Source organism: Ovis canadensis, chromosome 22 (genome assembly GCF_042477335.2).
Source record: "Ovis canadensis isolate MfBH-ARS-UI-01 breed Bighorn chromosome 22, ARS-UI_OviCan_v2, whole genome shotgun sequence".
Lineage (NCBI taxonomy): Eukaryota > Metazoa > Chordata > Mammalia > Artiodactyla > Bovidae > Ovis > Ovis canadensis.
Window position 1 is genome coordinate 47,324,538 of NC_091266.1, and position 23,830 is coordinate 47,348,367.

Here is a 23,830-nt window from a genome sequence, read left to right on the forward strand (position 1 = left end):
CTCTTCCATGGCTGAGTCTCAGTCCCTGGGGACAGGACAGAGCCCTGGGGATCAGCTGCTTAGCTATTCTTTTGATTCTGTGTGTTCAAGATGTTTATTCCAATTACTTTCTTCTTTGTTATTTGCCTTAATTTCTCCATGTTGTAAGGTAATATACTTTTTTGGACTGTTGTGTGGATTAAATGAGCTACAATATTATTATTGTTGTTCAGTTGTTAAGTCATATATGACTCTTTGCTACCCCATGAACTGCAACATACCAAGCTTTCCTGTCTTTCACTATCTCCTGAAGCTTGCTCAAACTCATGTCCACTGAGTTGGTGATGCCATTTAACCAACTCATCCTCTGTTGCCCCCTTCTCCTGTTGCCCTCAATCTTTCCCAGCATCAGGATCTTTTCCAATGAGTCAACTCTTTGTATCAGGTGGTCAAAGTATTGGAGCTTCAGCTTATTGTAGTGGGTACAAATAGGGTTGGCTGTGCAGTACCACCATTCCTGTACTGAGAATTATCACCATTCATATTGTATTCAATGGTGTCCCTTGGAGTTGTCAAAGTATAATGTTACAAAAGTTAAAAACATGACTCACACCAAATGGAATGAATCTGAATCAAAAATCTATTCAGCTTATTAATTCATGAGATCATTCGGATGGGAAATCTGGTTCAAATGAGAATCAGGAAGGGAATTTATACAGTCACTCAGTCAAGGGGATACTGAAATGAGTTTGTTAATAAATTATAAAACTGGTTAATGACTTACAGAGCAATAAAACTATAGCCTTCTGGTTTTCTATGTCACAGAAATTGACCAGTCAGTGAACCCAGGTCTCTTGCATTGTAGGCAGGGAAGTCAACCAAATACTAGTAAACAGCAAATTCAAACACAGGCAAATTCTCCCAGGTCACAGATGTAGCAAATATTTTAAAGGTCTAGATAGCCAGTATTTTTGGCTTTCTAGATCATCCGATCTCTACTGAAGCTACTAACTCAGATCCTCTAGTCCCCAAACTACCTTAGATAATAAACAAATGGATGTGGTTGTTCCAGTAAAATTTTATGTACACATACATATAGCTGATGTTCATAGCCTGCCAACTGCTACCCAGATGATTAAATAGCCAGGGAAATAATGCCTAAGTGTGACACTGAAGGCACATGAAGTTATCTATTAATAATTTTGGTTCATTTTTCTCAACAGAATCAAACTGTGAATGGGGCCTCCTGAACTTGCTGCTGAAGCCCCACCCCTCGACCACCTATGTGGATTTAGCAGAGCATTTATGTTTATTCAGATGGACCACATTCTCTCCCTCCCTGTCCTCATCAGTATTGTCTGGACTATGGCTGTCTCCTGACCCAAACTCAAAATCTGAAATGGAAGTAAGTAATTCTTATCCAAGGCTGGGTGCTTTTATTTATTTGGCTGTACTGGTCTTAGTTGCATCATGTGGGATCTTTAACTGGGGCATGTGGGATCTCATTCCTCAACCAGGGATGGAACTTGGGCCCCCTGCATTGGGAGTGAGGAATCTTAGCCACTGAACCACCAGGGAAGTCCCTAGTTGCTTTCTTGAGTGAAAGAAGTATATACTCTGGGGATGATGGATGAAGTAATTTTCTGCCACCTAATCCAGAAAGCAAAGCAATTGAGGTCAGAAGAAACCTACTCACTGCCTCTCTATGCCTCAGTTTCACTCTCCACACAGTGAGGGTAATAGTGGAATAAATAGCTGAATAAATCCCTACCTCATGGGATGGTTGTATAGTTTAAGTATGGTAATGTGAGTAAAGCATCCAGCTTAGAGCATAGTATGTGTGCTGTAAAAAGTGACTTCTCTTGCCTTTGATCCCTTTCCTAGCCTCTCCTATGGCTCCAATGCTAAATGGCTTTAGTATCAATACAGAAATTTTGCTGACACCACAGCTCTGTCTCCTCTCTGCTTGAGTTCATGCCCTTTCTTCTTGACATTGATGTTTTATTTCACCATTGAGATCTAACTTTTGACTTGACTCAAACTACTTCTTGTAACTTCCTGCTTTGTACTTGAGTAACTATCCTGACTTCTCTCTTTTCTTCTGTGAGTGAGGAGGAGCAGAGAGGACCAAGCAGAGCAAGCATGTGGCTGAATGCTTTAAATAGATGATCTCTAAACCTCGTAACTATTCACTTTTAGGGACATGTTATCTATTTTTCCTTTATTTACATAAAGTCAAATTTATTGAAATGAAACTTATCAAGGCAAAATTCAAAATTTGGGGTGTGCAGTTACATAAGCTTTGACAATCACTTATGTAACTAACATAACCCTGAAATATTTCCATGTGCACCTTTGTGCTCAATCCTGTATCCTCTCCTTTGATTCTGCCCTTGTAATTTTGTCATTTAAAAAATTTCATATAAATGCAATTTTGTATCTGGCTTCTTTCACTTAGAATAATGTTTTTAATGTTCACCCACCCATGTAGGAGCAGGTAAAGTAGCTCATTTCTTTTTATTCTTGGATAGAAATCCACTGTATGGATGTATAAGTTTTTTTTTTTTTAATGGAAATATAGTTGATCTACAATGTTGTGCTAATTTCAGCTGTACAGCAGTGACTCAGTTATACACATATATACATTCTTTTTAAAAATATTCTTCTCTATTATGGTTTATCCCAGGAGATTGAATATAATTCCCTGTGCTACACAGTAAGACCGTTGTTTACGCGTTCTAAATACAATAGTTTTCATCTTCCAACCTCAAACTCCTAATCTATCCCTTACATACCACCCCTCTCCCACTTTGCAATTACAAATCTGATCTCTATGAATCTGTTTCTGTTTTGTATGGTTTCATTTGTGCCATATTTTATTATTTCATTTTTTATTGAAGTAGTTTATTTACATTGTAGTGCCAAACTCTGCTGTGCAGCGAAGTGAAAGTGACTCAGTTATAAACATATATACATTCTTCTTTTAAAAAATATTCTATTATGGTTTATCCCAGGAGATTGGATATAGTTCTTTGTGCTATACAGTAGACCTTGTTGTTTATCCATTCTAAATGCAATAGTTTGTGTCTACCAACCCCAAACTCACAGTCCATTCCTCTCCTTCCCCACTTCCCCTTAATGACAAGTCTGCTCTCTATGTCCGTGATTCTATTTCATAAATAGATTCATTTGTGCCATATGTTAAATTCCACATATAAATGAAATCATATGACATTTGTCTTTTTCTTTCTGACTTATTTCACTTGATAATCTCTACTTGCATCCATGTTGTTGAAAATGGCATTATTTCATTCTTTTTTTTATGGCTGTAGTATTATATGGCTGAGTATCCCATTGTAAATATACGCCAGTTCAGTTCAGTTCAGTTCAGTTCAGTCGCTCAGTCGTGTCCGACTCTTTGCGACCCCATGAATCGCAGTACGCCGGGCCTCCCTGTCCATCACCATCTCCTGGAGTTCACTCAGACTCACGTCCATCGAGTCTGTGATGCCATCCAGCCATCTCATCCTCAGTCATCCCCTTTTCCTTCTGCCCCCAATCCCTCCCAGCATCAGAGTCTTTTCCAATGAGTCAACTCTTCACATGAGGTGGCCAAAGTACTGGAGCTTCAGCTTTAGCATCATTCCTTCCAAAGAAATCCCAGGGTTGATCTCCTTCAGAATGGACTGGTTGGATCTCCTTGCAGTCCAAGGGACTCTCAAGAGTCTTCTCCAACACCACAGTTCAAAAGCATCAATTCTTGGGCATTCAGCCTTCTTCACAGTCCAACTCTCACATCCATACATGACCACAGGAAAAACCATAGCCTTGACTAGACGGACCTTACGTCTTCTTTATCCATTCATCTGCCGATGGATATGTTGGTTCTTTCCATGCCTTGGCTTTTGAAAATAGTGCCACTATAAACATAGGGGTGCATGTATCTTTTTAAATTATAGTTTTCTCCACATATTTGCCCAGAAGTGGATTTTCTGGATCACATGGAAACTCTATATTTTTAATTTCCTGAGGAACCTCCATACTGTTCTCCACAGGGGCTGCAGCAACTTGCATTCCCACAGTGTGGGAGGGTTTCCTTCTCTTCATACTCAAATTTTTGATGATAACCATTTTGACTTGTGTGAGGTGATTACCTCATTTAGTTTTGATTGCATTTCCCTAATAATTAGTGATGTTGAGTATCTTTTCATGTTCCTATTGGCCATCTGTATATCTTCTTTGGAGAAATGTCTGTTAAGGTCTTCTGCCAGTGTTTTGATTAGATTTTTTGTTGTTGAATTGTATAGGCTGTTTGTATATTTTGGAGATTAAGCCTTTGACAGTCGTGTCATTCTGGTCAAAAAAGGAAAAAGTAATTACTTATGTCAAATAATGCAAATGAGTCATAGGGATTGTTTTAATTAAAACCAAATTTTGTTGCAAAAGAATTATTTTAACAGGTATACAGCATGCCTATCACATTGTGGTTAACAAAAAATGTGATTGGATTAAGTAACTTCTGACTGGTTAAGAGGGTAATAGATATAGGAACAAATAATCTGGGCTTTTGTGTGGTATTTTTGATACTTTTCTATTTATTTTGCTGCTTGGCAAAAATAAAAGTCCAAATTCTTCCTGGGCTGTTTCATAACTGATAGATGAACTTGGCCTAATTGTTGATCCATAGAGAATGGCTGGAAATACCAATACCCTCAAGGTTAAATTTCCCAACTTTTGTTGTGGAAATATTGAGTCAACTAATGATCTCCTCCTGCTGTTAGCTTTGGCAGAAACTGCACCCCTTCTTCTGAAAGGAACACAAAATAATCCTCAAGGGGAACAAATACCTGTGGAAGCTCCCAAAGAACTAAACTGAGGATTGCACAACATGGAGGAGAGATTTTAAACTTCTTACTGAAAAAAGAATGAAAAAATAACCTGCAAACACAGGGATACACATCCATGATTTAAATGAATTAAGCTGAAAAAAACCCTCACATCCAGAGATCCAAAGGACTTGTTGGAAATCTTAATGTCTCTCTTCCAAGTAAACTCTAGGTAGCCTGAAGAAACTTTTATTTGAGGTCAGTCTCGTCCACCCATCCATCATCCCCGTATCCATCTAGCCGTCATCCATCATCCATCCATCTCAATATATACTGGACATCTACTGAGAATACAAAGATGTCAAGACAGGCTGTTACCTTCAAGAAGCTTAATGGAAACACCACAGTCTGGTCTTTGTAGGTTTGTTTTATCTAATATTTATTGGGGTGGCCAAAATGTTCATTTGGATTTTTACATAAGAGGGAACAGAAAAAGCCAAATGAACTTTGTGGCCAACCCAATGCTTAGAGTTAAATATGCAACAGGCACTCTTCCCTAGTGGCTCAGTTGGTAAAGAATCTACCTGCAATGCAGGAAACCTAGGTTCAATCCCTAGATTGGGAAGATCTGTCTCATAGAGAAGAAAATGACAACCCACTCCAATATGCTTGTCTGGGAAACCCATGGACAGAGGAGACTGATGGGCTATAGTCCATGTGGTTACAAAAAGTATGACATGATTTAGTAACTAAACCACCACCACATGTAACAGGTACTATGCTTAAACAGCAGGAAAAATATCTCATTTAGTTTTTACAACTATTTTATGAGAACACTGTATCATTTTCCTTTCAGGAAACTAAGGTATGTAAAAGTTCTATACTAGTGTGTACATATACAGTAGCTAGCAGCAGATCTAAGCCTCTAATGAAGTCCATGTGACTTTCAGGTCAGTATCATGCTTTTGTCAGGGGCTTCCCTGATAACTCAGTTGGTAAAGAATCTGTCTGTGATGCAGGAGATCTCAGTTTGATTCCTGGGTCTGGAAGATCCACTGGAGAAGGGATAGGCTATGCACTTCAGTATTCTTTGGCTTCCCTTGTGCCCAATGCGAGAGACATGGGTTCAACCCCTGGAGAAGGGAAAGGCTACCTACTCCAGTATTCTGGCCTGGGAAATTCCATGGACTGTGTATAGTCCATGGGGTCACAAAGAGTTGGACACGACTGAGTGACTTTCACATCATGCTTTTAAATTTTAGATTATGAAACTAGTTTACATAAGACACAAATTTAGACCATGACTGTTCTTGTCCTAAAGTCTGGCAAATAGTGATAGTTATATTTTTAGAATGTGAAAATTATAATCATTATGTGTTTGTATGTGTTCCTTGAAGTGTTTTGAGAGTTTATGAAGAAGTGTGCCATATAGGCAGTATTGGTGAAGAATGTGTATCTTGCACCCAAATAGCTCACTTTTGGAGAAGGCAATGGCAACCCACTCCAGTACTCTTGCCTGGAAGGTCCCATGGGCAGAGGAGCCTGGTGGGCTGCAATCCATGGGGTTGTTGGGAGTCAGACACGACTGGGCGACTTTACTTTCGCTTTTCACTTTCATGCATTGGAGAAGGAAATGGCAACCCACTCCAGTGTTCTTGCCTGGAGAATCCCAGGGACAGGGCCTGGTGGGCTGCCGTCTGTGGGGTTGCACAGAGTCGGATACAATTGAAGCGACTTAGCAGCAGCAGCAGCAGCTCATTTTTAGTTGCAAAAAGCTGAGAAGTCCTCCATTTGAAAGCTATTCCATTTGGTCACCAAGGGTTTTCGGTCTTTATGCTATCAACAAGAATGTCCTATTAAGTGTCTGAAATCTTAGGAGTAGTAACAAATTTATTGAACGAGTTCTCAACCACACGGTTTGTGAGGATCCTGACCAGAGAGTGATAGTGTGATGGCACACTCAACTGGGAGTTATTACAAAGGTGTGAGCAAAGCTAAGAGGAAATGATAAGGGTTGGTTAAGTACCCTAGGCTTAGTAAGAGGGAGGTCTCTTTTCCATGTCCTCCCTTTGCTCCCCTGGAATGAGGAGGGAGGAAACCATGCCTGGATCCCTGAGAGAGTTATAGCTGCAACTCAGGCTGCAGATATGGAAAAGGACTGCCTGCCAGAAGTTGGGTGGCTTTGGGAAGAGGAGCTCAGGCAGCAAAGAAAGAATGAGAACAAATACATTCTCTTTCCTCCTGCCCTCCAGTACCCTGATGTCTCCATTGGCTAGAGGTCAAGGTTACATGGGTGAAGTAATCCAAAAGTGCTCCTTCCCGGAGCACAGAACAGGACAGGGAAGAGTGGACAGAGGATCTGGGAAGGCAGATGGAGATAGTCAGCAGGAGGGCTGAGTCAGGAGTAATTTGTCGCTAATCACATTTAAAGTAAAGCAGTTTGCAAATTACTTTCTGTTGTAAATTAAAGCAGATTCAACATTACCCCTGCAATAGTTTTCTCTTATTCACTTTCATTTAGATTTTCTTTTATGCTTCTGAGATAAAAGGGAGGACTTACAGCTCCCTAGTGGTCTGAGGATTCTGTGTAGCCCTTCTTATTCTCAGGAGGGTGTGTCTAATCTGGGAATGTCATCGCTGGGACCTATGACAGGAAAGGGTACTTGAATAGACCCCTAGTAATAGGGGAAAGGAGAATGAGGATGTGCATGCTCAGAACACTGGGAAAGAGAAAGGAGCAGAAAAAAATGGATGACAATTAAAATGCAATGGCATTGATATTTTGCCTTGAGCTGATGCCTCCCTCTCTCTCACCCAGGAAACTGGACCCAGTTGTAATGGGAAGAAAAGAGTAACATTACACTTTTTCATTTTGTGCAGAGGCTAGTCACACACACATGCCTCTCAGAGTAGATTATTAAAGTGAGTCCAAGCTGCCATTATCACAAACAGGAGGTAGAGAGAGGAGCGCTTGAGGAAGGATGTTTTTCCTTATCCCAGAGTCTGCCTGTTAGTAGAGGGCATGCTGAGTGGGGAGTGACAAAAATCTCCCTCTGGGTTCTGAGAACAAGTTTCCAGGGTATTTGAGAGAAGGAAGTCCCACAGTGCTAAAGGTATGCTCATAATTATCTATTTCCCTGTCAATAAACTGGCTTCTGTCCTTCATTTCTGGCTGGATATTAAACATCTTCTCACGGCAATTTTGAAACTCTCTCTGCACACACATGCACACACACACAGCTAACAGGGCACTGTGCATGATGGGAAACTTGAAAACTGAACTGAGGCAGACTGCAGTGCATTAAATAAAGCAAATATATCCTTGGCAAGACTTGGAAAAAAATGCTGGATTTTTCCCAGAAATAATTTCATAATAACAGAAGTGAAAAAGAAGGAAAAAAGTAAACTAAATAAATGAAAACTTCCAAGTCCATCTCAGTCACAGGGAAAGTCCACTTAAGTTCTTCAAGAAGCTGTTACCAAAATCCTAAAATCCATGCTGAATTCCAGTGAATCTCTTTCCATCCCAAGTTGCTATTTACTGGTAACAGCATTGCTATTATCCATATTGAGCAATGGCTTATAGAAGAATAAGGGATTTAGAATCCAGTATCTGAATTCAGCAGGCTGCTTCCAGTAAGTAATCTGAAACACCAAGAAATGCCAAAAACATAATTACTAATCCAAATAACCCTTTGTATTTGCATAAATAGAAATAGAGATAAAACTCAGGTTAATAGAGATCATTTACTCTTATGTTCATATTTTTTATGTGACATGAACTGTAATGATTGCTTTTTACATTACATTGTCACTGTTATTTGAAACATTCTGAAAAGAGAGAAGATTGACTTGAAATGTAGTAGCAAGGTAGGTGTAGTCTTTCTCTGCAAATCCTTGGCTTAAAACTTGGGGAACACACAGGGAATTGTTGAAAGAATTTCACCTTATCTTTTCCTGAGGTTTTCATTCAAATGTCAGTGCTTTTATATGAAAGAGGCATAGTGTTTGGCAGGACTCAAAGGGTTTTGGAGGGAGGGCATGAAATCTTGCTGTATCTCTTGCTTGAATTAACACAGTGATCACTCCCTTGGTGGCTCAGACGGTAAAGAATCTGCCTGCAATACAGGAGACCTGGGACTGATCCCTAGGTCAGGAAATCTCCTGGAGAAGGGAATGACTGACTACCCACTCCAGTATTGCCTGGAGAATTCCATGGACAGAGGAGCTTGGATGGCTACAGTCCACAGAGTCGCAAAGAGTCAGACGTGACTGAATGACTAACACTTTCACTACCAATTCTGGTCCACACATTTTCTCCAATTTTTCCAAGGTAGGGGTCATTTTGTCCCCTCCAGATGACTTGCAAAGTTCTTGAAAGACCCAGGAAGACTGAATTGTATTACTATTTCAAAATCCTAGGAAACACTGAAAAGGCAGTGGATCAAAGAGGTCAGGTTCTGCAAAGAATGTTTGCAGAAACAAACCTGGCTCTGTACCTTTCCCACCAATGTCACCTGTCTCTAATAACTCAAGCTCAAAACTTAGGTCTGCTCTGATTTTTCCTATTTTCTTCGAAGGAACTTAGTTATGAAGTCCTTATCATTGCATTCAGCAGCTTGCAATAGAACTAACCCAGTGAAATGCGGTATAACAGGGAAGCATTACTGGTTGTCCAACTAACACTCATTCCATTTCCCTTCCCTTTTGCTGGAGAAGCCTCTCCCACTCTAGAGACTAAAAGTACCATGACTTGCTAAGGTGTAAGCATGGGACTTAGCCATGGTCTATACAGCAAGGCTGCTAGGAGGTCTCTGGAAACAGCTTTCTCCTCCTAAGGCAAAGAGACACACGACGCACATTTAAGAATGGCTACATTTAGAGGAACTGACAGTACCAAGTGTTAGAGAGGATAGAGAACAACTGGACCTCTACTACAGTCCTTTTGAAGATGATCAGTTTCACATGTGGAGAAGGCAATGGCACCCCACTCCAGTACTCTTGCCTGGAAAATCCCATGGACAGAGGAGCCTGGTAGGCTGCACGCCATGGGGTCGCTAAGAGTCAGATACAACTGAGTGACTTCGCTTTCACTTTTCACTTTCATGCATTGGAGAAGGAAATGGCAACCCACTCCAGTGTTCTTGCCTGGAGAATCCCAGAGACAGGGGGAGCCTGGTGGGCTGGCGTCTATGGGATCGCACAGAGTCGGACATGACTGAAGTGACCTAGCAGCAGCAGCAGCAGCAGCAGTTTCACATGAAATATGAATATATGTTCATCAGAAGTATTGGCCTGTAATTTTATTTGCTTGCGATGTCTGTGTTTGGTTTTGGTATCAGGGTGACATTGGCCTTGTAAAATGAGTTTAAGAGTGTTCCTACCTGTTCAGAATTCTGGAAGGGTTTAGTAAGTACTGGCATTCATTCTCCATTAGATGTTTAGTAAAATTCACCAGCAAAACCACTGGTCCTGGGCTTTCTTTGCTGTAAGGTTTTTGATTATCAGTTCAGTCTCCTTACTTGTTGCCAGTGTGTTCAGATTTTCTATTTAGTGATTTAGTCTTGGTGGGTTGTATTTTGTTTTTTTTTTTCAAGGTATTTGTCTACTTCTTTTAGGTTATTTAACTTGTTGGTGTATAATCATTTATAACAGTCTTTTACAATCCTTTGTATTTCCATGGTATCAGTTGTAATGCATCCTCTTTGAGTTTTGATTTTATTTGAGTCTTCTATTTCTTAGTCTAGCTAAAGATTTCTGAATTTCATTTATCTTTTCAAATAATCAGCTCTTAGTTTCATTGGCCATTTCTATTTTTTCCTGGTCTCTATTGCATTTATTTCTGTGCTAATCTTTGTTATTTCCCTCCTTCTACTAACTTTGGTTCAGTTTATTCTTCTTTCTCTATTTTTTTAAAGTGTAAAGTTAGGTGGTTTATTTGAGATCTTTTTCCTTAATTCAGGCATTTACTGCTGTAAATTTCCCTTTTAGATTGTTCTGTAGCATCCCGTAAGTTTTGGTAAGTTGTGCTTTCATTTTCATTTATTTTTTGATTTTCCTTTTGATACTTGGTAGGGTTTCAATCTTAAAGTTGCTAAGACTTGTTTTGTTACCTTCGTGTGATCCATCCTGGAGAATGTTCTGTGCGTACTTGAGAAGAATGTGTATTCTGGTACTATTTAGTGGAATGTTCTATACATGTTGGTTAGGTCCAAAAAATGGTTCAAGTCCAACATTCGCTATAAATTTTCAGTCTGAATGATCTACTCTTGAAAATGGGGTGTTGAAGTCCTCTACTTGTTCTTAGTCACTTAGTCATGCCTGACGCCTTGTGACCCCATGGACTGTAGCACATCAGGCTCCTCTGTCCATGGGGATTCTCCAGGCAAGAATACTAGAGTGTGTTGCCATGCCCTCCTCCAGGAGAGCTTCCCAACCTAGGGATCCAACCCAGGTCTCCCACATTGCAGGTGGATTCTTTACCATCTGAACGACCAGGGAAGCCCCAGACTACTGGAGTGGGTTGCCTAGCCCTTCTCCAGAGGAGTTTCCTGACCTAGGAATAGGAATTGAACTGGGGTATCCTGCATTGCAGAAGGATTCTTTACCAGTTGAGCTATCAGGGAAGCCTGTTGAAGTCCCCTACTCTTATTTTATTTGTATATATCTCCTCCCTCAGATTTATTAGTTTGGCTTAATATATTCAGATACTCTGATGTTGGGTGTGTATATATTTAAGATTGTTACATCTTGATGAACTGACCCCTTTAATACAACACTGGTTTCTCATTACCATGTTTGGCTTAAAGCCTCTTTTGTCGGATATAAGTATACTTACTACTGCTTTCTTTTGGTCTCCACTTGCATGAAATACCTTTTCCCATTTCTTCATTTTGAGTCTGTGTGTATTTTCAAAGCTGAAGTGAGTCTCTTATAGGCAGCATTTAGTTGTTTCTTATTTTTTTACCCATCCGTTCACTCTGCATCTTTTGATTAGAAATGTTAATTTAGAGTAACTATTGTCAGGTAAGGACTTACTAGTGGCATCTTATGAATTTCTTTCTTGCCAAGAGTGCACTGATGCTTATACCCATTATCTAATCCTCTGACTACATGAAATAGTAGATAGCTCTTTGCTATTGGGTTCTTTGAGCTCTTTGACGTTGGGCTTAACAATATTTTTTTGGATCTGTCTCCAAAGGCAAGAAAAGCAAAAATAAAGCAAACCAGATGACATTAAACTGAAAAGCTTTTACCTAGTAGAGGAAATCATTAACAAAATGAAAAGGCAACCTACTGAATGGGAGAATACATTTGTAAATAATATATCTAAAAGAGGCTAATGTCTAAAATATATATAAAGGGCTCATGCAACTTATTATCAAAGGAAACAATTCAATTCAAAAAATGGGCAGAGGACTTGAATAAACATTTTTCCCAGAACGACATACAGATGGCCAGACACATGAAAAGATGTTCAGTATCACTAATCATCAGAGATATGCACACCAAAACCACGATGAGGTATCACCTCACACCTGTCAGAACTGCTGTCATCAAAATGATCATAAATAACGTATTGGGGAGGATGCAGAGAAAAGGGAAACTTTGTGCAACGTTGGTGGTAATGTAAACTGATAGAGTCACTATGGAAAACAGTATGGAGGTTCCATTGTAAATAAAATTAGCACTAACATATGATCTAGCGATTCCTCTTCTGGGTAGTTATCCAAATAATATGAACACACTAATTTAAAAAGTATGCACACCCTATATTCTTTGCAGGATTATTTTTAATAGCCAAGATATGGAAGCAACCCATCCATTGGTAGATAAATGGATAAAGAAGATGTGGTATGGGTGTATATATAATATATATATAGTATAATATAGATAATGTATATATCAAAAATGTTTTCAGACACTATCCCTAGAGTGGATGGGCTTCATTATTCCACCCAGTTGAACATTGTTCATTAGACAGAATTTACAGATAAGGGGCCCAAGGTTTGAAGAAGTCAATTACTAGCCCAAAGGTACTTTGCTGATAAAGGACAGTGCCAAGATATCAGCCTAGATTTGCTTATCTTTTAAACTCTTGAATTAATATTCTTTATTGCATATTCAAACTTGACTCCTCCCCTTCCCCACATACATCATTTGGACTAACATGCTGAGATCCTCCCATCAGAAGCAGGAGATGTACTGAGTCCTCATTCACCTCATTGCACAGTCACTTGTCGGGAATGCCTCTCCCCAGCTCAGCCAGCCTTTAACTCTCTGCCAATTCACATCTTGTGCTGTTCTGGATTAATGCATGGACCAGTTTAGGCAATCCTGCTAGAGAATGGGGGATCATCCTTAGAAATATTTGATGAGTAGATCCTCAGAAAAAATCTGGATTTCTTACCAGGCTAGCCATGTGAGTCTTCAGAGTTTCTGCCATTTTATTTGTAAAGGAAAAATGTTATTTCACACCCCACTCTCCCTAAAGATACTCTCTAAAGATGAATAGTAACTCACACCAGTTACAGAATCATAAGTAGTTAGGGCTCCAGGAGCTTTAAAAACTGTCACACTGAACGATCTCAGTCTACAGATGTAAAGTTTGAGGCCCATTAAACAAAACGAGAAACTCAAAATCATACACCTTGAAACCCCAAATCCAGGGTCTTTTGTATTATATCCTTCTCTTTCTAGAGAAGACAAAACTCAGAAGTATGAAACCGTTTCAGAGGTGGTTTGAATTATTGGTGAATTATACATAGAATTATATTTAATGGCTCTATTTCTGAATACTATTTTATAGATGAAATTCATTATTTTTAAAATTACTCTTCTAAAATGACAAAATTCATTAATGGCTCTGCAGTTTCTTTTAGCATTTTCTGTGTTTTAAGCACTTATAGGCTGAACGCGCTCTCTCTCTCTCTCATTTAACTCTTACAGTGTAAAGTAGGTACAATGAACATTATATCAGCTGGGAAACAGGAACCACTTTAAGATGCTGAGCAGAAGGAATTTGACTGGGGAAATTGGTTCTATCAGAGTGGGAGAGCTAAGAAAGTAATAAGGGGGCAGGAAGTCAACTCAAGAGGTTATCAACAGCAGGAAGCTGCTGCCCTGCTGCCTTCAGGGCTGGAGGCACAATAGCAGGTGGTGTCCCTGAGTTCCAAAGTGGGGCCCTCTGAGAGGAAGGGGGCCTCTAGGAACTGATCCTGGAAGAGATACTGCTATTTCCAGAGATCTGACAGGAAGTGGAGAGACAGAAGGGGGAGAATACTTTGACATCTCTCCAGCTCCCACCATCCAGCCTTCCACCAGTGCCTCTCATTAACTGGACCTACCTAGAAGCCAGGGAGCAAGGGAGCCTGGGATATAAGATTCCCTGAAACACAGGGCAGATGAAGCTCAGAGAATGGATTTGAAGACAGACAGGCACTGACCTATACAATTATCTTTACCAACTTCTTTGGTTTTACGCCTGTCAACTGAACAGGTCCCTAACACACAGAGGCAACTGGCAGGAAGACTCTCTGAGGGGAGTGATATTCCACATTGCTGTTTCCAGTGTTTTCTCTGTCTATTCTCTTTATCCTAAAGGGAAAAGAAGATTTGAGTCAAAGCAATAGAAACAAGCTTGCGCTTATCTTTTGATGATTTAATTGAAGTGGAATCTATCAACCAACTCACCCAGGAGTCCACCAGCCAACAAGTTCAGAAGTATAGGAAACAACAGGCACTAGATTCAGGTATTTTCCAAAAGGAAACACTAACCAGTCATATGAGTGACAAGGGCATCAACAGAATCATATTGTGGACTGAGTTGTGTCTCCAGAATTTATATATCAGAAAACCAGCGCCCTATGTGAGGTCATAAGTGTGAAGGCCTCATCCAATATGTCTGGTGTTTTTATAAGAGAAGGAAGAGGTGCCTGGGATGCCTGCACACAGAGAAAAGGCCATGTGAGGACATAGAAGGGGGCCTTCTGCAAGCCAAGGAGAGATGCCTCAAGAGAAACAAACCTGCCCACATCTTGGTCTTGGACTTTGAGCCTCCAGAACTGTGAGAAAATAAGCTGCTGTTGTTTAAGCCACCTGGTCTGTGGCATTTTGTTATGGCAGCTTGAGAACACTACTCCAAGGCACCAACACAATATATCAAATAAGAATCAATGCTCATTGCTGCTTTCAAAGACAGGGGCAAGAGGTCACCTGCTATGAGCTGCCTACTCCCTGAAATTATTTGCTAAGCAACCAAGTCCTTTTTAAAATAAACCTTTTTTATTTTATATTGGAGAATAGCCTATTAACAGTGTTGTGATAGTTTCAAGTGGACAGCAAAAGGACTCAGCCAGACATACAGAAGTATCCATTCTCCACTAAATTCCATACCTCCCCCCATCCCCAACATTGAGAAGACTTCCCTGTACTATACAGTAGGTCCTTGTTATCCATTTTAAATACCCATCCCAAACTCCCTAACTATCCCTTTCCCCCAGTCTCCCCGCAACACCACCCCCCCGGCCCACCCGCCGGAACCATAAGTTTGTTCTCTAAGTCTGTAAGTCTGATTCTGATTTGTAAATAAATTCATTTATATCATTTCTTTTTAGATTCTGCAGATAAGGGCTATCATACAATATTTCTCCTTCTTTGTCTGACTAGAATCATGTCCTTTCTATAGTCAGAGGTGACGTTTAAACACACACCTGCAGGAGAAAAACAAAGAGCAATAGTTCAAATTCATATGCAGGTATAAATGATTTTCTTGAGAGCAAGCTGTAAGCAATGAGAGAAAGATGAGACACTGAGTATTGGTAAAAAGGGATTCTGAAGAGGTGTATGGTGGGGGAGGGAACTAGGGCACCGAAGGTGACATTTTCCAAATTTCAAGACTTGGTTGGCTAAAGTCCTGGTGAAAGATTTATTTCCTCTTAAAATCTGATTTTCAGAAAATATCCAATGCCATATATAGAAGCTGGAACATCTAATTTTTGGACTGTTTCTCCAGACCACTGTGCTTAGGAAATTATTAAAACTGTCTAATTTGGATGCATTTCCTTAAAGTCCTTGACTCATCAGGACCTAAGAATTCTGTGTTGGTTTAATTATGGGTGTATTGTTTCATTGAAGACGTTAAACTGAAGTTTAAATAAGCCCCAAGTGCTCAGGTATGCCATTCCAGTGAGGGATCCCGAGAGCTGCTGTGTGATTGGTTTTGGGCAAAAAATTTGAAGAAGTAAATTGATATTCTGGGATTGGCATTGCCCTTTGGTCCTCCTGGAGCCTGGGCAGCAATCTGGGACCAGCTTGGGATTAACTGTTTTCATGTTTTTTCCCAGAGTCCTGCCCAAATCCTATGAGTCATAACTGAATTCCAAAAATGTGCTCTTCCCTGGAGAATCAGACAAGGAGGCAGAGAAAGGGTCAGGGGCTCTCTAGGGAAGAGAAGCTGGGTTTGCAGGTGGAGGTCCTCTGAAGAGTAAACAAAGGAGAGAACAGTAGCAAGGCTTGCAGTTCTAGGGAAGAGAAATCTATGCGCACAATTATCAGGCCACTTCCAGTTCCAGAAACCAATCTAGGGAAAGTCTGTGCGGCGATTTGTTAACATCTTTGGAAGCCCTGCCACTCAGAGTGGGGTCTCAGACCAGCAGCATCAGCAAATCTGGGAGCTCATCAGACATCCAGACTCACTGAATCAGAATCTACATCTTAACAAGACCCCCAGGTAATTTCCATGCCTGAGAAATTTTGAGATGCGCTTCACAAAAGCATTGCTTAGCTAGATGGATGTTTAAGGAGGATGAAAACATTCTGCCAGGGCTTGAGTCTACACTTGGGGCTTCATTTCCCTCATGAATAACAAAGCCGAGGGAAAAGGATACAGAGAACAGAAAGAGGTTTGGGCTTGTCACTGACCTCACCCTCACCCTTCACTAGCAACAGTAGACAGTACCCATTGTGGTTGTAAATTGTGTCTGGACTGCACTTGGCAAAGGTTCCCAGGGCTGCCACAGCTGCTATTGTCAGAAATATGCCACTCTGGGGCAGGCTCCATGAAGTTCCCTGTTCTCCCTTCTAACGCTGTTCGTCTGACTTCTCTGGCCTGTAAGAGGTGGGCTCCAACCCACTGCTGCAGGGCGACCATTCCTGGTTTTGGGGAACCTGAAGCCAGAGGCTAACACCGCCACATAAATACACAGGTTGCAGACTTGATGTGATCACCACTTAGAAATATGGTAACATTTTGCTATATGTTGAAGCCTTACTCACCCCCATGTAACTGTATTTGGAGATAAGATCTTTAAGGAGATAATTAAGGTTAAATGAAGCCATAAGGGTGGGGTCTTAATCTGATAGGATTGGTGGCTTTATAAGAAGAGAGAGATGGATCTCTCTACACATGTGCCCTGAGCAAAGGCAGGTGAGGACTCAGTAAGAAGGCAGCTATGTGCAAGCCAGGAATAGAGTGTTCACCAGAACCTGACCCCACTGAACCTTGATCTTGGACATCCAGCCTCCAAAATGGTAAGGAAATTAATTTCTGTTGCTTAAATCACAAAATCTATGGTATTATGTTATAGCAGTCTAAGCAGACTAAGACATATTTGTCCAAGGAGAATGGACTATTGGGAACTAGAATCTTGATAAGAAAGGGGATGTTTTTGAATTCAAAGCTTGTCTGCTGACACTGGACAGGTTGATTATCTGTCAATGATCAGCTGCTAGTTATGGCTTCCAAGGACATACCCATCTCAGTCAATTTGAGCACATATGTCCTAGGCTTCTTATTATCCTACTTGTAGTAACCCATACACCTGGGAGAAGGGAGGATATATCAACACACACCCTGGCCTCTTTAGGGTGGCCAAGCATGTCATTTGCCCAGGACTCAGGGTTGTCCTGAGACATAGGGCTTTCAGAGCTAAAACCAGGAAAGCTCTGGGCAACTGGCACAAGTGGATCACCCTAAATGGGCCAAGTTTCACCTATTGAAAGACCAAAGGTGATGTGTAGTAAGGAAATAGATAAGTTATTGAAAGGTAAGTAGAGCCTGATCTAGTTTCACCATTGTGACGTCATCTCTTAATGCCTAAATTTCTCTCCCTATGAGGTGAGGGACCTGATTACCTCTAAGGGATGTTCTAGTGCTAATATAATTTCTGATTTGTGGGTTGTTCTGTCTTGGAGAATTGGAGAGATCAAATTGTATCACTCCACAAAATAAAGGAGAGGAACAAGGCTCTGAACTTGGTGCAAGGATATACGTGTTTATAAGGCACGGTCTTCATGGAGCTTACTGTCTGCTGGGAGTGAGAGATGATGAATTAACAGATGCCATGAGAGCTGGGATGGAAATAAGACAGTGTTGTGGTAGGTAATGATCAGGCATCTTCTCAGAAGCAGCAATGTTGTTTCAGCTGAGATTGAAAGAGAGAGATAGGAGAATAAAGGAAAGACTAGGGAACAGTAAGGCCTTCCCTAGTGGCTTAGACAGTAAACAATCGGCCTGCAATGCAGGAGACCCAGGTTTGATCTCTGCATCAGAAAGATCTCCTGGAGGAGGGCATGGCAACCTACTCCAGTATTCTTGCCTGGAGAATCCCACAGACAGAGGAGCCTGGCAGGGTACAGTCCAGGGAGTCGCAAAGAGTCAGACACGATAAGCAACTGAGAACACAGGGAACAGTAAACACATAAGGATCTGAGATGGGAAAGAGATTACAAAATTAAAGAAACAGAAAGGGACTGCAGTATGAATAAGCCGAGTCAGAGGTAGCGGAAAGAACTGACATTGGAGAGCCAGGCAGGGGCTAGGTCCCACGGACTTATCAGCCATGACATGGAGTTTATTCAGACTTTATTCTTAATGTCAAGAGAGATGAGCAAAGGGCCTGAAATTGTATGAGCTACACCAAATGGCTAATCTTACAGAATTATTATTCTATAATTCTGAATTACACGTATAATTACATGCAATAAGAATATAATAAAACAGGAAGCACATAACATTTCTGTTCTGTATGTCTGGTTTTAATTAATGGAAAGAGCCTTCAATGGATTGACATAAGCTCAGGATCTATACGTTTGCCTCATCACTTTGAATGTTAAAATCCATTTCAGCATGACTTTCATGGAAAATGACAAAATGAATCTGAGGCTTAAATTACCCAAACCTGGTCCTTTGGGAGCAGAAGGTTTCTTGGCACATATCTTTACAGTTAAGATCTAATTATTATTGATGCACAAATGGTTTTATTGGCTGCATCTCCAAGAAGGTAAAACACAGTTTACTTTTCCCCAATGCCAAATAGTGTTTGAATAAGCACTCAAGGAGATATTACCCCTGATGTTGGATCTTTACAGAAGCTTGAATTAATGCAAGAAGGATCAGAAATTATATCTGTTTTGGTTTAAAGTTTATCCCGCACATATTACAGAGGCATTTGAGACCACTTCAAAAATTAAATACTGCACAAAATAAAGCAATAAAGGGAAGGGAAAAGAGGGTACAAATCTCTCTATCCCTCTGAAGGAAATGATTTTACGATAGGCAAATTCATTGACTGAATTCTGTCCCTGAATTTCCTAGAAACTGAGGAAAGAAGGGGAGTGGTGAGTCATGTGATGCTTATTATCTGATAACAAGAAAATAAAAGGATCACCCTGCAGAGACAAACCTTTTGCTTTGAACCCCACCGAAAGAGGAATTTATACTGTAGATTTTTGTATAGGAGACGTTGGTTTATCTAATGGACAATGCCATCTGTAAAAATGTTAAAGGAAAGACAGAAATGTAGTTTAAGAAATGTTTCTTGGGCCTGCTATCTGCAGAAGTTAAGAGCTGTATAAATCCACAATGCCATTTTTGTAGGAAGCCGAGGTATTGTGGTCCCCGTACTTTGCTTTATGATAGGGAACATCCTTTATTATAGGGAATCCACTTAAAGGACCTGGAAGAAAGAAGACATTTCCTACATCCATCAGGCCCTTTCTAGCAAATTACAGCTCCTTAAAGTGAGCTTTTGGTAGGCATTGACTTGCAGTCAATTTCAGAAAGTACAAATCTCAGAGAACGCAGAGAGTGGAGACTATTAGCCAAAATGTACTCTGAATGGCAAGTCATGAAAGAGGCTGGGTTGGCCCTCTGGGGTAGGAGGTTAAGATATGGAATTGTTGTCTTGTCCAGAGACCATCTTATTTCAGCACAGACTTGCTAGAAAAAAAAGTATATATTTTTCTTGGAAAAGAGCTGTGATTATTCTCAACAATTTGAACATATTCTTTGTGTTGAGTCCAAATTTTGATCCTCTGGCCCCTGAAGAAATACGGTGTGGGCAGATGTAAAGGGGAGTGTGACTTTCTGCTAGGTGGAGCAGGGGTGGGGGTGGGGGGTGGTGGTGGAAGCATTCCCTGGGGATATCTGCCTGATTGTACAACTCCTACCACAACTATTTAAGTCAAGCTTACATAGTAGAGCTATAGTTTTGCCTTTTTATACGTTCTTATCCATTGGCTTCTAATTTGTCTGTGTGGCTTCTTTAACTCAAGGGCTATTTCCTCTTTTCATTAGAATTTTTACTATTAAAATTAAGATGCATCAAGTATTAATTTATTTTTTCAGATTATAATCTGATATATATGTGTGTGTATATATACATATATATGTATGTATGTGCACAACAATCTTATACATTTACTTCATTAATGTTGTGCTAATTCCTGGCAAATAGATTAGCTATTTGGTTAATCAATGAATGGAGCTTAACACAAGCTTAATGCTGAGGCGCTGTCTAGTTTTACTCAGTGTAAGAAGGCCATGATGCACCTATGTGGTGAAGCTTTCTCCCCACCTCAGAAGCCTGGGCTGAGAAAGAAGACAGTCTCTCCATCTTCTAGTCTCATGGAGTGCCTAATTTCCTGGCCCTAAGTTATTAACTTTTTGGTATAGTTGATCTCTGTTTCCTTCAGGGAGAAAATGCCATCTCTCCCTATTTTTCTGGTCTCGCCCTCAGGGACTCATCAGTTGGAAAATCACAGACCAGCCAGGAGTGGCTGGTTTTTCAATGTCTAGATAGCTTGGTAAAATCCTTGCAGAGTACATCATGAGACATGCCAGGCTGGATGAAGCGCAAGCTGGAATCAAGATTGCCAGGAGAAATATCAATAACCTCAGATATGCAGATGACACCACCCTTATAGTAGAAAGTTAAAGAGGAGAGTGAAAAAACTGGCTTAAAACTCAACATTCAAAAAAGGAGGATCATGGCATCTGGTCCCATCACTTCATGGCAAATAGATGAGGAAACAATAGAAATAGTGACAGACTTTATTTTCTTGGGCTCCAAAATCACTGGAGATGGTGACTGCAGCCATAAAATTAAAAAGATAAAAACCTAGGCAGCATATTAAAAAGCAGAGACATGACTTTGCTAACAAAAATCCATCTAGTCAAAGCCATGGTTTTTTCAGTAGTCACGTATGGATGTGAGAGTTGGACCATAAAGAAGGCTGAGAACTGAAGAACTGATGCTTTTGAACTGTGGTGTTGGAGAAGACTCTTGAGAGTCCCTTGGACTGCAAGGAGATCAAGCCAGTCAATCCTGGAAATCAATAAATCAAGGAATTCGATCCTGAACATGCATTGGAAGGGCTGATGCTGAAGCTGAAGCTCCAATACTTTGGTCACCTGATGGGAAGAGCCGAACTCATTAGAAAAGACTCTGATGCTGGGAAAGATTGAGGGCAGGAGGAGAAGGGGATGACAGAGGATGAGATGGTTGGATGACATCACTGACTCAATGGAGATGAGTTTGAGCAAGTTCCAAGCGATGGTGAGGGACAGGGAAGCCTGGTATGCTGTAGTCCATGGGGTCACAAAAAGTCTAATATGACTGAGTGAGTGAACAAGAACAAAAAGCCACTTGGTTAAAGTTCTGTGGGTCTCTGCTGGACACCAGTAATCTGTAAGTTGATCTGAATGATCTGGTGGACCTAGGCATACCATTATGCCCCAAGAACCCTAGAGAGTAAGATGGTGCCCTTAGTTCCTTCCAGCCTTGCCAGGGGCATCTATCCTGCAGCTCTGCCCTGTGCTCCTGGAGGTGACCTGACAAAGAAGAAATGTCAGCATCAGTTGCTGGGGTTGGGGGATCAGTGTCTGTAAGTCTCCTCACTCAGCTGTCTTAAGTGAAAAGGGGAAACACTTCAGCAGGGTTGAATGAGTGAATGCTGGGCTAGGTCCCCAAGGTCACATGCAAATTTCTTAGCTTCACAGTATCGAAAAGAAAAGAAAAAGGCATTTGCAGAAGTCTCTCTCAAAATGATCATTTTTCATTTCATTACTTGCTTTCCTTCCTTGGAAATGCCCTCAATGTCTTTCCAAAGCATAGATAGAGAAAAATAATTTTCTCTTCCTTTCTGATATATTATAACTGATTTTAGGGTTCTCCTAGGACTCACAGAGGTGAATTTCTTTAGATGGCTTAAAAGGAGCCTTTCAGAAAAGGCACTTATAGATGTTCCAGTGAAATCAGACACCTTTGCAACTGATTTATCAAAACCCTTGAAGGGCCATTTCAAGGCAGGTGGCAGAGGCAATAATGCTGAACAAAGGGAGTACATCTAGAGGTAGAACTGTATTGCATGTTCTATAAAAAAGAAAAGTAGGAATTCCACGAGGAACCATTTTGTTCCTTTTGGTTCTGAGCATGAACCAATACAATTTTTATAGAGCCCATTCAAAGCCAGATGGAGATAAATAAAGGCACTCACTTTTTTCAGTTTTTCATAAGGTAGAATTCTCTTCTGAATTTGAAGGTAATTATGGAGAGTGGCTTTTCTGTACCTTTAAGTAGGCACGGTCAAAAAAATTGCCTTCTATAATATCACGGTTTTTCGACCGTTAAGCAAAGGAAGCATCGTCTTAGAATAAATGCACGCATCAATGAAAGCATAAACAGCACGCATTATACTTTATATTAAAATCTCTCCTGGTGAAAAGAGAGAAAGGGGGGCTTGTAGCCCAAGAGAACAAAGATACCTTCCACTAGCACATCCAGTCCCGGGGAAGGACTGGGCTGTGGCAGCCTGTTTAATCAATGCAGTGACTCAGCACCTGGGAAGGAAATACGAGTGAGAACAGAGGGCTCAGAAAGGCTGCCTGCCTTGGTGGAAATGGACAGCTTTTTAGGGAGATAGGGCACTGCCCAATTCTGCGGGAGATATACCAAGAAAAACTGGAGTCATTGAATCCTAGAGTGTTCAAAGTGGGCAGGACACCCAGAGCTCATGTAGTCCAACTTTCCCATTTTATGGTCCAGGAAACTGAAGTGATGAGACTGGAATAATAGAAGCTAAAATGATGGGCTCATTATATTCTGGGCCCTATTCATACTATTCTGCATATAATCATACATCATTTAATATTGATACTACAATAACTCATTTAATTTTCACAATATCCTAACAGTTGGTGCTATGATTTCATTGTCTCCATTTTACAGATGAGCACTTTGAGACAAAAGGAAATTAATGTCTTAGTCCATGACTTCAATGGATTAGATGGGGCTCACTCACGATGGGGGGGCGGGGAATCTGTTTTACTCAATCTACTGATTCAAATGTGAACCTCACCCAGAAACACCCTCATTGACACAGCCAGAATAATGTTTCGCCAAATGTCCAGATATCCAAATTAACAGGTAAAATTAGCCGTCACAGAGCCCTCATTCAAAGTTTCTCCATTCATCAGAAATTTACTGAGTACTTACCATGTGCCAAGCATTGTTTAATTACGGAGGATATATCAGCACTTTTACTTTTTTCCCTTAAGGAGGTGAGTGTGCCTGGAACAGAGGGAGTAAGGGGGGAATAATGGAAGAGACACCAGAGTCCATCATACCTATTCTGTCTACAGATTCAAGATATTCACAATTTGTGGCTGTCTGGGAAGCTTCTATGCTGCTTCACTTGGTCTAGACTTGGAGTTGAATGGTGCACTGACGGCAGCTGTCACAAGA

The 23,830-nt window shown here is 40.7% G+C and overlaps 1 long non-coding RNA gene across 2 annotated transcripts in view; it reads left to right on the forward strand.

Annotated features, from left to right (window-relative positions):
• The window catches only part of LOC138427554 (uncharacterized), a 115,336-nt gene that overhangs the window by 73,888 nt on the left and 17,618 nt on the right, over window positions 1-23,830 (forward strand). The window contains exons 2-3 of one of the 2 annotated variants that reach the window (XR_011252055.1): window positions 1,203-1,384; window positions 14,409-15,410. This is a non-coding gene — a long non-coding RNA (uncharacterized lncRNA). Of the gene's footprint in view, window positions 1-1,202; window positions 1,385-14,408; window positions 15,411-23,830 lie in introns of those variants that run through there. The other variant, XR_011252054.1, reaches the window with a different exon arrangement.